This window comes from Suncus etruscus, chromosome 2, assembly GCF_024139225.1.
Source record: "Suncus etruscus isolate mSunEtr1 chromosome 2, mSunEtr1.pri.cur, whole genome shotgun sequence".
In the NCBI taxonomy this organism is placed as follows: Eukaryota; Metazoa; Chordata; class Mammalia; order Eulipotyphla; family Soricidae; genus Suncus; species Suncus etruscus.
Genome location: NC_064849.1, coordinates 16,882,587 through 16,896,421, shown reverse-complemented (window position 1 = coordinate 16,896,421; position 13,835 = coordinate 16,882,587). Strand labels below are relative to the sequence as shown.

Sequence of the window (13,835 nt, the reverse complement as noted above, 5' to 3'; positions counted from 1 at the left end):
TTGTATTAAATAGTTAATAAGGGTGAGCTCATAAAAATCAGAATTTATGAAATAACTAATGCCATCAAGTTATGTAATAATAACTAGCTCTGAATTTGACTCAAATGTATCCAGCACTTTTTTGGTTCAAGGAAGTTTTATATAAAAAAAGAACCCACCAATTTGTTATTTATGAATTCTAAATGGAACAAATGCTGGGCTTACTCCTGGCTTGGAGCTGAGGAATCACTCCTAGCTAGCATTGGAAGACTCTATGGGATGTCAGAGATTGAAGCCAGGTTGGCCACATGCAAGGCAATCAAGCTCCCTACCCACTGTACTACCATTCTAGCCACCCACCTGTTGGTTATTTTCTATTTCAGTCCTTGGAAAACTGTCTATTCTGCTCTTTGCTCCTTTTCAAATAAGGCTGTTAGATGGTCTAGCTTTTGGATTGTATGAGTTCTTTATTTTGGATATTGACCTTCTGTCAGTTACATGATTGGCTACTACCTTTGCCCATTTGGAAGTTGCTTTTACATTTCTTGATTGTTTGGGGGTGCTTTGATTTTCCTGTGTCAGAGCTTTTTAGTTTGATATAGACCCACTAGTTTATTTTGGCTTTTGTGTCTATTTTGCTGGCCTAGTCAGAAAATCACTTATAAGATCAATGTCAAGGAACTTTATCTCTACGCTTTCTTCTAGAAGTTTTGAGACTTAAAATACATCTATTTGAACTCGGTTTTTCAGTGGCCACATAAATATGTTTCAGAGCCATCCTTTGACATATTTTTTTTCCAGTTTTTCCCAACAGCACTTACTGTAGTGAATACCCACTGGCTATATTATTGTTCTGACCTGTTGTTGTTAGTCCAAGTGTCCATTTTTAATTCAATTTTATGTTTTTGTCATGTTACCTTTGTTTTTAGCTTGAAAGATAATGCTCTATCTTTGTTTTTACTTATGAGGATTACTTTGAATATACAGAATCTTGAAGTTCTATTCAAACGAAGGATTGATTTTTCTGTTTCTGGAAACAATGCTATTATATTTTGATAAGGGTTATGTCTGATCCGTACATGACTTTGGAAGAAAAATATATCTTATCAATATCAATTCTGATCTATGAGGTATATTTCCACGATTTTTGCAACTTTTTCAGTTTTTATACAGGTCTTGCACCTCATGGTTAAATTTGGTGTTAATCATTGCATGATTTAATTGTTATGTTAATATTATTAATTTTATTGTTTCTTTATTACATAATTACATAATTGTGTTGTGGTATGGTAGGATAAATTATAATAGACATAAACACGTGCTGTGAACTCAATTTCTAGAGTGCTTTAACTGGAATTTTGGGATAACTAACATTCATCTTTATTGATTAAAATTATTATTAAAAATTGAATGACATACCATCATTTTCAAAACTTCATAATAAGTTTTATACAGAATAATATAAAAAAGTATATCCTAAGTCCAGGCCATATCAGTAGGTTCTTTAAAGCAATATAAGAAAAACAAATAGAGTAGCCCTAATATGAGGTGGTATTTTATCCCCAATGTTTGTAAATTGGTTGCTTGGTGTTTTGATCGAATTTTCCCGAAGAAACATTAACAACAGACTTAAGAGAGATTGGTTTCTATGCCAGCTGTCACTGAAGTTCTTTTAATCCATGGTGTTAATGGTGAATACAGAGTTCAAACTATCATGTCCTCCACTTATAGTGATTTTATAAGAAAATGTACCCCAAGTTCTGACTCAAAGAATGCCAAATCTTACTATCTGTATAGATATAGGATTAAAGTTCATAAGTATTGCCCCTTGAACTATCAGTATATAATTTTCATAAATGAAGTTTTGTACCTATATTTGCTACATGAGCTAAATTATATAGAAAAATAGTTGATTTTCATAAGTTTTTGAGTCATTTTTTAAAATCTTCTTTTAGTCACAATGGTATTTGCACTAGTCCTTTTCGCCAGTTAACGTGTGAGAATGACTTCTTTAGAAGAGACCTATGACCTGATCTATTCTAGTCTCTTCTAGGCCTCCTAATGGGTTCAGAAGGATAAATATAAGATTTCCATCCTTAAAGTCATCTTAGTACTCCCCATAAAAGAAGGGAGAGCTGTATAAGACAAAAACCCAGAAGCTTACTTTCTGTGTTCCTTGCTTGGCAATGTACTTGCACTAACACTACCTTACTTGGGCCCCTTGCTTTGTGAGCTGGGTAGTCAGCTTTGGAATTCCTGCCACAACACTGGCAGAGATATTGGAGAAGCACTAGACAGTGCCTCCATCTTTTGCTGCCTGGTGTAGCAGAACAATCAACTTGTCATTCAGCTGTAGGAGCACAGTGTAGCAGGAATGGCTCAGCTTTTCTGAGCTCATGGCAAAGTAAGAGGTTGGTTTCCTATTCAGCTTTACTGCTAACAGGATGGGGAAAAGGACAGTCATTCTTTTGGAATTGACTGGAATAGGATGGATTGAATTGAAAATACTTTGTTTTTTCAGTTCCCTCCCTCCACCGCCATTTTCTACTTCTTTGGAGATAGAGCAGATTTTTCTCAGAGCTTTTTAGGTGCATTCTAGAGGTTTCTTGTCATGTTAAGGTTGCTGACCATACTGAAACTTCCTCTGAGATGTGAGGTACATAAAAAATCCTAGGGAACTCATTCAGTATTTTTTTCACAAGTTTTTCTTTCTACCTATCAAGTCTTAGGTTTGTTTTTAATGTAGAACAAAGAACTTGAGTGAAAATGGGTCTCTTTCTCTTTTTTTTTGTGGTACTGTCTTTCCAGCCCTGTCTTGTACAAACCATATCAGAATTTTATATTTAATGTCCCCCCTCTTGTTTTTATTCTTTTACTTTTTTGGTTTTATTTTCAGGGGAAGAACAAGCCTGGGGATATCCAGGGATTATTCTTGACTGCTTTCAGGGTGGAATTTAGGAAAACATGTAACATGCCAAAAATTCAAACCAAGCTTACATTTCATGCAAAGCACTTATGTTACCCTCTATACATCTCTTTGACCCTACTGTGCTCTCTTCAAAATGCATTACTCAAAATAATACTATGTAATTTCTTATTTTTAACTTTTTTTGTTTGTTTTGGGGGTTTGTGACCATTCCTGGTGATGCCCAGGTGTTACTCCTGGTTCTACACTCAGGAATTACCTCTGGTGTTTCTTGGTGAACTATATAGGATGTTGAGGATTGAACCCGGGTTGTCCAGGTGCAAGGCAAATGCCTTACCACTTGCACCACTGCTTGGGCCCCAAGCGTTAGTAGGTTTTATTTCAAGTTTGTTGTGGTTCCTTATGTTTTACTCTTGTATATATTTAACATATGCAAAAATAATACTGATAGTATGTATACTTACTGATATGTACTGATATGTACTGATAATCAGTATCTACTCACTGTGTTCTTGTGTATATGTGTGTGTCTACCTGAATTATGTATATTTTATTCCATAAATAAATATTTATATATTTTTGTTATTTTCATATACATTTTCTAAATGTATTATGTTTCTTAATGTTTAATTTTAGAAAATTGTATTTCCTTGAGTTACCTATATTTGAGATAAAATATAATGAAAATATAAAATAAATATGACTTTAAATTAAAATTAATTATTGATATAATTAAAGGTATCTTTCTGACACCTTTACTTTGAGACTGCGGTTAGGTACTTAAACATTAATGATTTTCTGGGTAAACTTTATTTTTTATTTTGCTTTTAAGAATGGCTTTGTTTTACTTTCATCTTATAATTATTTAGTTTAATTGTTCATTTTCCATGTATACAGTTTATTTCATATATTGGCATTTAGCCTAGCTTGACACATTTATTAGCTTTGATAATTTTTATTGGTAACCTAAATTATATTTATATATGTATGTATATATATATATATATTAAAATATGTTCGTCATCTAAAATAGATAGATTCACAGTTTCATTTCCCTCTTTTCTGATCCAGATATTTTAAATTTACTTTGGTTTCCTTGTTTCTCTGGGTAGAACTTTCAGTAAGTAAAACGTTAAGTGAAAGTGACAAGAGAGATCGTCTTGTCTTATTCCTGATCTTAGAGGAAAAGCAGTTTGGCTTTTATCATAAGAACAAAAGTAGTCTACATTTTTATTGATGCATTTTTAGAGATTTCAGCTCTTTAAATATTAAATATTAGAACATTCATTAAATAAAGTTACATTATCATTTTTTTATTTTTTTTTTTGTGCTCCCATTCACAATACAGACCAGGCAAAGCCAAATGGCCTGGTTTGAGGTGTATGTGGAGAGCATTTACTGTACCTCCTCTTTTTATACAGTCAATGTAAAGAACACAGCCTGTGGTAAGCATTGGGAGGCCTTATCTTTTCTTTTTCTTTTCTCTTCTTTTTTTTTTTGATACTTTTTTTTAAAAACCCTTCACCAGTGCAACATTCTCATCACCAATATCCTAAGTGTCCTTCCTCCGCACCCCACACTGGCCTGTACTCTAGACATTTTGTACTCTAGACATATTTTGGTGGGAGAAAGTGTGGGCTACATGTGACTGTACTCAGGGCTAACCTCTGGTTCTGTGTTCAAAGATCTCCTGGTGATACTCTAGGGACCATGTATGATGCTAAATATCAAACTAGGGCTAGCCAATAAAAGGCAAATGACTATCCTGTGCTATCATTCCTACCCCAGAGATAGCTGTTTGGTTTTATGTTTTGGGGCTACACCCAGAAGTTTTCAGGATTCCGTGCTATTCTTATTGGTGCTCAGGGGGTGATTCTATGTTGTACCTGGAATTGAGCTCAGGTTGTTGTATTCCAAGGCAAATGCTTTACCCGCTGTACTCTTTTCAGACCAAAGATAAACTTATAGGCTTTTATATTCTTTTGTGTGTGTGTGTGTGATAGGCTTTTATATTCGTGTGTGTGTGTGTGTGTGTGTGTGTGTGTGTGTGTGTGTGTGTGTGTATGGTCCACATGCACTTGTGGCTTTGAACTTACTCATGACTTTGTGCTCAGGGATTACTCCTGGTGGGCTTGTGTGATTTCCAGGGATGAAATTTGGGTCAATTGCATGTAAGTCTAGTACTTTACTTATTGTACTGTATTTGACCTTTGCATTTTATAATTCAGGTTCCTATTCCCAATATCTTTCTTATTCATAGCCTAGAAGGTGAATGACTTAAGTAGTAATCAGAAAACCCTGGAACAAAACCCATAGCTTATGAGACAATAGTTTGACTTTGGGAAAAGAAGTATTTTTTGTTGTTGTTTGGTTTTGGGGCCATACCAGGTAACATTCAGGGGTTACTCCTGGCTATGTGCTCAGAAATTACTCCTGGCTTGGCAAACCATATGGGATACCAGAGAGCAAACCAAGGTTCATCCTGGGTCAACTGCATGCAAAGCAAACACCCTATCACTGCACTATCACTCCAGCACCAGCAAAGAAGTCATAAGATATGTTTTTTTTTTTTTACTAACAAAAGATTCTACATCAAATTAAATGATAGTGACTGAGAATAAAAATAACATTTTTTGAGGAGAATATTCTAAAATATCACTACTGAAAAGATGGCGATTATTAGTTACCTACTTCTCTTCCTTCCCTATGTAGAGAGACATAAATTAGAATCTGGACTTAGAATGTACTAGACAATCTCTGGTATAATATCTGGTATAGAAAATATCTGGTATAACCTAAAATATTCAATCAAAAGAATAACTAAGATTGTCAGACACATTTTCAAAAAAAAAACCAATCAAACTTTTTTTCTTCAAGCCCTTGTTCTCCCTTGAATACCTGCCTTGCTTGTTTTCCCTGTCTCTTGGTTTTCAAGCTCGTGTTCCCTCTTAAATATGTATTCCTTCCCCCCATCTTTTTGGGGTGGTTGGGCCACACTCGGTAGTACTCAGGGTTTATTTTGGGAGGGTTGGGATTTTCCCCCCTTTTTAAAGTAAGTTTTATTTAATAAAAACTATCTAAAATCAATAAAGAACCACCCTGATTTGATCCTAATATTAAACATTCTAAAATAATATAAAATTATAATTACATTCAGTCATGGAAAATAAGATAATAATATATGACATCTGAATAAAGAAATAGCTATATTAAAAGAACCACATAGAAATGTGATTATGACTATTATAAATCTCTAAATTTAGGAAAATGAAAAAAAACAGAAGGCCCAAATAGACTTAAAAATTCTCTTAATTGCTATTATATTTCTCCCTCAAATTTTATGTTTTTGGGGGTGATGGGGACCACATCTGGCAGAGCTCAGGACTTACTCTTGGTTCTGCATTCAGGCATCTCTCCTGGCATGGTTGGGGGCCTTATGGGGTGTTGGAATTTGAACACAAGTTGGCTGTGTACAAGGCAAATACTCTGTCCTACCCCAATTGTATTATTGCTCTGGCCCCTCAAATTTTATGCCTTTTATGTTTTTCAATTATCTTTCTATTTCCTTTTCTTTTATAGAACTATATAATTTCCTGGAAGAACATTTGTGTGGTGATGAATTCCTTGCACTGCTTGTCTGAAAAACTATGACAAAAGTAATAAGTTGGCTTGTTATAGTATTCAGATCTAAAGGCCTCATAGTGGATCCTTGTTTTGTTCCATACCTTTTTATTTTAGGGCTTATATTTCAGACTTTAACCCATGGTCAGTTAACACTTGTATTGGTGTTAGATATGTATCTGCTATTAGTAATTTGGGGCATTACTGTACAGTTTTAATGCTTTACTGCTTTGTAATATAAGGAAGATATATTCAGAGAACATTATGTCTCAATTTTTTTTTTCTAATTTGCTCTTGGATTTTGTCTGATCAGTTTTTTTGTGGCACTAAATTTTAGAAATGAATTTTCTATTTCCTTGAAAAATGCCATTGTTGTTTTGGTAGGATTGTATTGAGTCTTTACATTTCTTTAGGTAAGCGAGTTTAATAATGTTTATTCTTCTAATCCATTAACATAGGATATTGTTCTAGTTTTTGGTGCTATTTTGGTGTTATTAATTTTTTATAGTTTTCAGTGGTTAAGTCTTCTATCTCTTTTGTTAGGTTTTCTCCCAAATAGTTTATTGTCTGTGATACAATAATAAATGGTAAAACAATAATTTCCTTCCTGAAGCAGTCATGGCTTAAAAACATACTACTTTCTTTAAACTCATAGTTTCCATATACGAATGCAATAGATTTATATGTATTGATTTTTGTACCCTGTCACTTTACTGAACTTATTACTAGCTTTAGTCTTCAAGATAATATATCATGTCATTGCAAGTAGCAATAGTTTCACTTTTCCTTTTCCAATTTGGATGCTTTTTTCTTGCTTGATTGATCTAACGCTTACAAAATTACATTAAGAGTAGTGATTAATTATGGACTTACTTGCCTAATTCCAGGTCTTAAGGCAAAAGCTTTCCATTTTTGACCATTCAGTATGATGTTGCCTGTGAATTGTAGATAGATAGATAGATAGATAGATAGATAGATAGATAGATATAGATATGTCCTTTATTATTTTTTTCTTTATTTTTTTTATTTTTTTTTGGTTTTTGGGCCACACCCGGTGACGCTCAGGGGTTACTCCTGGCTATGTGCTCAGAAGTTGCTCCTGGCTTGGGGGACCATATGGGACACCGGGGGATCGAACCGCGGTCCGTCCAAGGCTAGCGCAGGCAAGGCAGGCACCTTACCTTTAGCGCCACCGCCCGGCCCATCCTTTATTATTTTAAGGTTTGTTCTTTGCATTATCAATTCAAAGATTTTTATTTATTTATATTTTTGGTTTTTGAACCACAACCAGTAGTGCTCAAGGTTACTCCTGACTCTGTGCTCAGAAATCACTTTTGGCAGGCACGGGGGACCATATGGGACGATGAGATTTGAACCAACGTTGGTCCTGGGTTGGCTGCTTGCAAGGCAAACACCCTACCCTACTGCTGTGCTATCTATCTCTCTGGAACTTTTGTAGACTTTTATCAAATAATTATTGGTTATCAACATATGATAACACAATCACAAAATTTTAAATATTTACTTAGTATATTATTTTGTTTTGATTATATTGAAATTGTATATATCCTTGCATCCTTACACTAAAAAATTGACTTGGTCATTGCCACTTCAGTATGGTTGATAATTTTCTTATGATGTTGTTGGCTTTATTTGCCAAGATTTTGTTAAGGATTTTTTATTGATGTTTTCAAAAAGATATGCATATGAAGTTTTTTTTTTAATGTTGCATTGGGGCCGGAGCGATAACACAATGGTAGGTTGCTTTGTTTTGTTTCCTTTATTATGAGTTTCTGATTTGGGATCAGTGTGGTATTAATGTCCTGAATAGTAATATCAGTCTAAGTGTTCTACCTTCTGTAGTTTTATAGAACAGTTGGATCTTGATGGATATTTGTAAAATTACCCTACATGGCATATTCCAACCTCTGGTGAGCTGTTCTGAGCAGAGTTGCCACATGAAATTATGCAACCAGGCTGAGAGTTAAACACATGTAGTCCGGCAATCTTCTACCTCATATCCAGAGCGAGCTGCCTGCAAGAACTTTTTTTTTGGGCCTTTTTTTTTGGTTTTGGGGCCATACCTAGTGGTGCTCAGGGTTTACTCCTGGTTCTGAGCTCAGACATTGCTCCTGGTAGGCTCAGGGGTGATGTTGGATGCCAGGGATCAAACCCAGGACAATCCTGGATCGGCCATGTGCCAGGAAAATGCCCTACCACTGTGCTATCACTCTGGCCCCAGGAACTATTGCTTTTATTGAATCTAGTGACCAATCCTGGGTGGAGGAGAAAGAATACAGTAAGGACAGATAGCTCAGGCTATCCGGAGCCAATTCCACCCAGGTTTACATGTAAGACAATCTCTGTTTTGGGGTAAAACCAAGTTGTAAACAAATAGTTACAAAGAAATGAGGAATGATCTTTGTTTTGGGTAAAACAAGGTGTTGATTCTTTCTAAGTTTTGTAAAATAATCACTGGTTCTGGGAGTTTTGTTCTTTGGGAGATATTTTATTATTATTTCCATTTCTTTACTTGTGATTTGTTTACTTGAGCTTTCTATTTCTTCCTCATCAGTGCTGAAAGATTGCATCATTCAAAATTTGTGTTCATTTCTCTATTTTCAATTTGTTTGCCTGTGGAAGTTCATACTAATCTCATGCTGTATTTCTCCACAATTTTCAGTTCTCTTTATTGTAAGATCCTTTTTATCAAAATTTTATTTCTTGCTTAACTTATTATTTTATCAATTGTATTGATTCATGAAATCCTGTTTTTACTTTCTTTTTATTGATACATTCACAGAATTATCTCTTGGTTTCATTGATCCTCTTTGTGGTTTCTGTTTCATTTATTTCCCTCTAATTTTTATTACTTAATTTCTTCAACTGACTGGTTTTGGTTTTCCCTCCTTTTCCAGTCTTATATCTAAGGTTAGGTGATTCACATGATTTACATTTTATAGGTGTGAACCTATATATAGCAATGAAATTTCATCCTTTGGAGCTGTTATATTGTCTACTTGTTAATAATATTCTTCAACTAATTTTCATTTTTTCCTTGATTTCTTCATTAATCAGGAGTTATTCACAAGATTTTATTTTCATTTTTACATATTTTGAGTTTTCCTATTTTCTTTTGACATTGATTTCTGGTCTCACGCTATTATCGAATTTGAAGATGGTTGATATAGTTTCAATCCTCAAATATTTATTAAAACTTATTTGTTCCAGCATATGATCTATCTTTGAGACTATTTCATGTGTAGAGCTCATGGATTGCTTCATTTAATGTTCTTATTCCCATGTTTATTTTATGGTAGATGAAATTCTATTGATATAAGAGCTGTATTTTGACTCCCTTCAATAATTTATTGTGTTATCAATTATTTTATTGGTATGTACATAATTTTATATGTTTTGTTGAACTTCTGTTTGATGCATATATATTGATGATATCTTTTTAATTGATTGGTTCATTATTCACTATATTAATGTCCATCTTTGCACATGCATGATTTGGGGATGGATGTTTGTACAGGATGACTTGCCTTTCATGTGACCACTTCAGCCACAACCATGGCTCAATTCCTGTCACCTTATCTGGTTCTATTCCTGGAACTAGGGATCGCGCTAGAACATAGAGCCAAGAATAAACCCTGCACACTACCAAGTATGGCACAGACCTCATTTCCGGCCAAAAATCACCTCCAAGTATAAAAAACAGGGTCTATCCACGTTATGCATACAAGAGTCTTGACTAAAACATAAAGACAAACATGTTTACAGTGAAAGGTGTTCTAAGATTAAGATATTCTAGAGAAACTGCAAGATCTGATATTTTCTATTTTTTTGAGTATCAATGTTAAATTTTTTTTATAATTTCCTTTTTGTAATATATTTTATTTAAACACCTTGATTACATACATGATTGTATTTGGATTTCAGTCATGTAAAGAACACCATCCATCACCAGTGCAACATTCCCATCACCAATGTCCCAAATCTCCCTCCTCCCCATCCAACTCCCTGTATTCTAGACAGGCTTTCTATTTCCCTCATACATTCTCATTATTAGGATAGTTCAAAACGTAATTATTTCTCTAACTAAATTCATCCCTGTTTATGGAGAGCTTCATGATGTGAGCTGTAACTTATAGCCCTTCTCTCTTTTGTGTCTGAAAATTATTATTGCAAGAATGTCTTTCATTTTTCTTAAAACCCATAGATGAGTGAGATCATTCTGCGTTTTTCTCTCTGACTTATTTCACTCAGCATAATAGATTCCATGTACATCCATGTATAGGAAAATTTTACGACTTCATCTCTCCTGACAGCTGCATAATATTCCATTGTGTATATGTACCACAGTTTCTTTAGCCATTCATCTGTTGAAGGGCATCTTGGTTGTTTCCAGAGTCTTGCTATGGTAAATAGTGCTGCAATGAATATAGGTGTAAGGAAGGGGTTTTTGTACTGTATTTTTGTGTTCCTAGGGTATATTCCTAGGAGTGGTATAGCTGGATCATATGGGAGCTCAATTTCAAGTTTTTGGAGGAATCTCCATATCGCTTTCCATAAAGGTTGAACTAGACGGCATTCCCACCAGCAGTGGATAAGAGTTCCTTTCTCTCCACATCCCCGCAAACACTGCTTGTTCTCATTCTTTGTGATGTGTGCCAATCTCTGTGGTGTGAGGTGGTACCTCATAGTTGTTTTGATTTCATCTCCGTGATGATTAGTGATGTGGAGCATTTTGTCATGTGTCTTTGGACATTTGTATTTCTTCTTTGTCAAAGTGTCTGTCCATTTCTTCTCCCCATTTTTTGATGGGATTAGATGTTTTTTTCTTGTAAAGTTCTGTCAGTGCCTTGTATGTTTTGGAGATTAGCCCCTTATCTGATGGGTATTGGATGAATAGTTTCCCCCACTCAGTATGTGGCTCTTATATTATGGGCACTATTCCTTTTGAGGTGCAGAAGCTTCTCAGCTTAATATATTCCCATCTGTTAATCTCTGCTTTCACTTGCTTGGAGAGTGCAGTTTCCTCCTTGAATATGCCTGTAGTCTCAATGTCCTGGAGTATTTTGCCTACGTGTTGTTCTATATATCTTATGGTTTCAGTCTGATATCGAGTTCTTTCATCCATTTGGATTTAACCTTTGTACATGAGGTTAACTAAGGACCTAAGTTCAATTTTTTGCAAGTGGCTATCCAGTTGTGCCAACACCACTTGTTGAAGAGGCTTTCTCTGCTCCATTTAGGATTTCTTGCTCCTTTATCAAAAGTTAGGTGATTGTATGTCTGGGGAACATTCTCTGAGTATTCAATTCTATTCCACTGATCTGAAGGCCTGTCCTTATTCCAATACCATGCTCTTTTGATAACTATTGATTTGTAGTACAGTTTAAAGTTGAGGAAAGTAATTCTGCCCATATTCTTTTTCCCAATGATTGCTTTATCTATTCTAGGTGTTTATTATTCCAAATAAATTGCAAAAGTGCCTGATCCAATTCTTTGAAAAATGTCACCGGTATCTTTATGGGGGATCGCATTAAATCTGTACAATGCTTTGGGGAGTATTGCCATTTTAATAATGTTAATCTGCCAATCCATGAGCAGGCTATGTGCTTCCATTTCCGTGTGTCCTCTCTTATTTCTTGGAGCAGAGTTTTATAATTTTCTTTGTATAGGTCCTTCACATTTTTAGTCAAGTTGATTCCAAGATATTTGAGTTTGTGTGGCACTATTGTGCATGAGGTTGTTTTCTTAATGTCCATTTCTTCCTTATTACTTTTGGTGTATAGAAAGGCCACTGATTTTTGTGTGTTAATTTTGTAGCCTGCCACCTTGCTATATGAGTCTATTGTTTCTAGAAGCTTTTTGGTAGAGTCTTTGAGATTTTCTAAGTAGCATGCCATCTGCAAACAGCGAGAGCTTGACCTTTTCCTTTCCTATCTGGATTCCCTTGATATCTTTTTCTTGCCTAATCACTATAGCGAGTATTTCCAGTGCTATGTTGAATAGGAGTGGTGAGAGAGGAGAGCCTTGTCTTGTGCCAGAATTTAGAAGGAAGGCTCTTAGTTTTTCTCCATTGAGGATATTTGCCACTGGCTTGTGGTAGATGGCTTTAACTATATTGAAAAAGGTTACTTTCATTCCAATCTTGCTGAGAGTTTTAATCAAGAATGGGTGTTGGACCTTATGAAATGCTTTCTCTGCATCTATTGATATGATCATGTAGTTTTTATTTTTCTTGTTTTTGATGTTGTGTATTATGATGATAGATTTATGGATGTTAAACCATCCTTGCATTCCTGGGATGAAACCTACTTGATCGTAGTGGATGATCTTCTAAATGAGCCATTGAATCCTATTTGCCAGAATTTTGTTGAGGATCTTTGCATCTGCATTCATCAGCAATGTTGGTCTGTAATTTTCTTTTTTGGCAGCATCTCTGTCTGATTTAGGTATCAAGGTGATGTTGACTTCATAAATGCTATTTGGAAATATTTCCGTATTTTTGATTTTATAAAAGAGTCTTGCCAGGTTTGGTAGTATTTCTTCTTGAAAAGTTTGAAAGAATCCATTAGTGAATCCATCTGGCCTGGGCTTTTGTTTTTGGGCAGACATTTGATTACCGTTTTAATTTCATCAATAGTGATGGGGGTGTTTAGATATGCTACATCCTCTTTTTTCAACTGTGGAAGACTATAACAGTCCAAGAATTTATCCATTTCTTCCAGGTTCTCATTTTTAGTGGCATAGAGTTTCTCAAAGTAGTTTCTGATTACCCATTGAATCTTTGCCATATCAGTAGTGATCTCTTCTTTTTCATTCTTTTTTTTTTTTTTTTTTGGTTTTTGGGCCACACCCGTTAGATGCTCAGGGGTTACTCCTGGCTATGTGCTCAGAAATCGCCCCTGGCTTGGGGGGGCCATATGGGACACCGGGGGATCGAACTGTGGTCCGTTCCTTGGCTAGCGCTTGCAAGGCAGACACCTTACCTCTAGCGCCACCTTCCCGGCCTTCTTTTTCATTCTTAATATGAGTTATAAAGTTTCTCTCTCTTTTCTTTGTTAGTTTTGCTAGTGGTCTATCGATCTTGTTTATTTTTTCAAAGAACCAACTTCTGCTTTCGTTGATCTTTCGGATTGTTTTTTGGGTTTCCACTTTGTTGATTTCTGCTCTCAACTTCGTTATTTCCTTCTGTCTCCCTATTTTTGGGTCCTTTTGTTGAGCACTTTCTAATTCTATGAGCTGCATCATTAAGCTATTCAGGTAGGCCCCTTCAACCTTCCTGATGTGTGCT

At 35.2% G+C, this 13,835-nt stretch overlaps 2 protein-coding genes and 1 pseudogene across 2 annotated transcripts in view; 1 reads left to right on the top strand and 2 right to left on the bottom strand.

Annotated features, from left to right (window-relative positions):
* Nucleotides 1-13,835, bottom strand: part of LOC126001626 (protein unc-13 homolog C-like) — an 853,998-nt gene that overhangs the window by 367,678 nt on the left and 472,485 nt on the right. The gene's annotated exons all lie outside the window — the stretch shown is intronic.
* Nucleotides 1-13,835, top strand: part of WDR72 (WD repeat domain 72) — a 205,734-nt gene that overhangs the window by 99,731 nt on the left and 92,168 nt on the right. The window lies entirely within an intron of this gene.
* On the bottom strand, nt 4,229-4,367 carry LOC126002652 (uncharacterized; annotated as a pseudogene).